This window comes from Penaeus japonicus, unplaced genomic scaffold (assembly GCF_977035675.1).
Source record: "Penaeus japonicus unplaced genomic scaffold, GWHDUDI00000001_assembly GWHDUDI00000022, whole genome shotgun sequence".
NCBI lineage: Eukaryota > Metazoa > Arthropoda > Malacostraca > Decapoda > Penaeidae > Penaeus > Penaeus japonicus.
Genome location: NW_028234424.1, coordinates 33,424,166 through 33,426,665, shown reverse-complemented (window position 1 = coordinate 33,426,665; position 2,500 = coordinate 33,424,166).

Here is a 2,500-nt window from a genome sequence, read left to right as displayed (position 1 = left end):
AGGGAGAGAGAGAGAGAGAGAGAGGGAGAGAGAGAGGGAGGCAGAGAGAGAGAGAGAGAGAGAGAGAGAGAGAGAGAGAGAGAGAGAGAGAGAGAGAGAGAGAGAGGGAGAGAGCGAAAGATTGGTTTGCGGTTTCATGGGAGAGAAGAGAGGGAGGGGAGTGAAAAGGGGGATGGTTGGTGAAGGAGGTATGATGCACATTAGAGAGGAGAGGGATGGGGGGGAGAATACTACGAGAATAGTCTATGAGGGCGGGGCACGAGAGGGGTATGTGATGGTAAGGGAGTGGGGGAGGGAAATGGCATATGAAGGGAAGGGAAGAGAAAGGGGAATTTTGAGTGGCTGGGGAGACGAGGGGAAAAGACCAATGGGGGCAAGGAGGGGGAGGGGTTACCCAAAGAGGAAATGAGGGTAAAGATACAGCTTGAAATGACCGCAGAATAGAATGTGGAAGGGAAAAAAACAAAGTGAAAAGAGAGAGAAAGAGAAAAAAAAAGAAGGAAAAAATTAAGAGACGATAGACAGAGAAGTAAAATATAAAGAATCGACGGGGAAAAAAAATAGATGAAAGATTAACATCAAAGGAAAACGAATGAGTGGAAAGAGAAAGTGAAAATGAAAGACACGGACAGGAAAACATGAAAAGAAAGAGGAAGCGGGACAGCAAGTGAACGCAAAGCCCGCCTTCATATTGTATTCCCACTGATATCATATTGTCGATGTAGAATTATTAGTATCCAAATTCATTTTCTGTATCTGCATTTTCAGCACCATTGGCCTGCTTGCCTGCCTGCCTGCCTGCCTGCACCCTGCCTGCCTGCCTGCAAGCCACCCTCCCGAGTTGCAATGATCTGAAATTTCTATAGCTGTTGCAATTAAGCTTCACTGCTGTTCTATTTATCCGCCATGGTTATATACGCTGCCCCGATGTGTTGTGCTGCGTTGCAGAATTGATTTTGAGGAATATTAGCAGCAAGCTTTATATCTCTTAATGAATCTGTGTGCGTGCTTGTGTCCGTCTGTGCATGTATGATTCCCCGTCTGTGTGTCTTTTTTGTCCTTTTGTGCGCATTAATTGAAGAAGGACAATGGTTAGATTCTGGGTTGATTTTGTTGTTGTTTTTTTGTTTGATGACGATGATGGGATTTTTTTTTTTTTTTTTTTTTTTTTTTGAATTTTCAAGATTGATATTTTCGGGAATTAGACTTTTTTTAGGGGGGATCTTTCCATGTCCAATGCAAAGGAGAAAATGTAAGAGAGATTGGAAAATAATATTAATTCAATTTTTAGATTATTTACATGTACGACCACTTTTCATGACTGAATTGTTGAAATTATGTGTGTGTGTGTGTGTGTGTGTGTGTGTGTGTGTGTTGCTAATGTAGCCTAAATCTTCGAACTTGTGTATTTCAGTGCTCCTGTCGTGTAGGTATTGATGTATTTACGTACACACGAACAAAGAAGAAAAAATAAACAAAGCTTCAATTGAAGAGCAAATAGTAATCAAAACACCAGCAGATGACTCGCCGAAACTCAACGTGGGAAGTTAAAATATTGTTTTGAACTTTTCTCGAATTTCATTAACAAAAGTTGTAACAAAAGTTGAACAAAAAAGAATATGACAAATAAATGAATAAAATAAGATGTCGAAATGATAACAGCTTTTAAAATACTGTAGAGATACAAGTGAAAGATACTTTTTATACAAAATCTATACATACATACTGTGCGAAAGCCGAGTCACAGATTTCCAGAGGATGCCACGTTCTGGCACTGGCACTGGCACTCTCCTGGCAGCATGGGATTTGCCTTGACCGAGAGTAATCAGAAATCAAACAAGATGATTATGACAGCATTAATTCTGTCTATGCCCGTCTCAGTCTCTTTCTGTCTGTCTGTCTGTCTGTCTGTCTGTCTGTCTCTCTCTCTCTCTCTCTCTCTCTCTCTCTCTCTCTCTCTCTCTCTCTCTCTTCTCTCTCTCTCTCTCTCTCTCTCTCTCTCTCTCTCTCTGTCTATCTCTCTCTATATCTCTATCTATATCTCTCCCTCTCTCTCTCTCTCTATCTCTCTATCTATATAGATATATATATATATATATATATATATATATATATATATATAAAAGTATATATATATATATATATATATATATATTTATATAACTTTTCCTTCCTTTTTCACTCTTGTTTTATTCATTCATTCATTATAGACAAGAAGAAAAAAAAACTACAACATAAACTTTGCATGCACTGGAGAAAATAAATTTGTATCGGTTCGGAGTTTGATTTTTTTCCCCAAACATTGATACAGATGGAAATTGTTAAGAAAAAAAAATAAAAGTTGTACATATTCTCAGCGATTGAAGTAGCTTGGTTTAGACCGGAGATGCAGACTTTTGTCTTGCAATGAAATTTTGAATCCAATAGTTGACATGATTTTATTGTTACTACTGTATGTTTTTTTTTATATTCAACTTTTTTATATAGTTTTGATTCATGT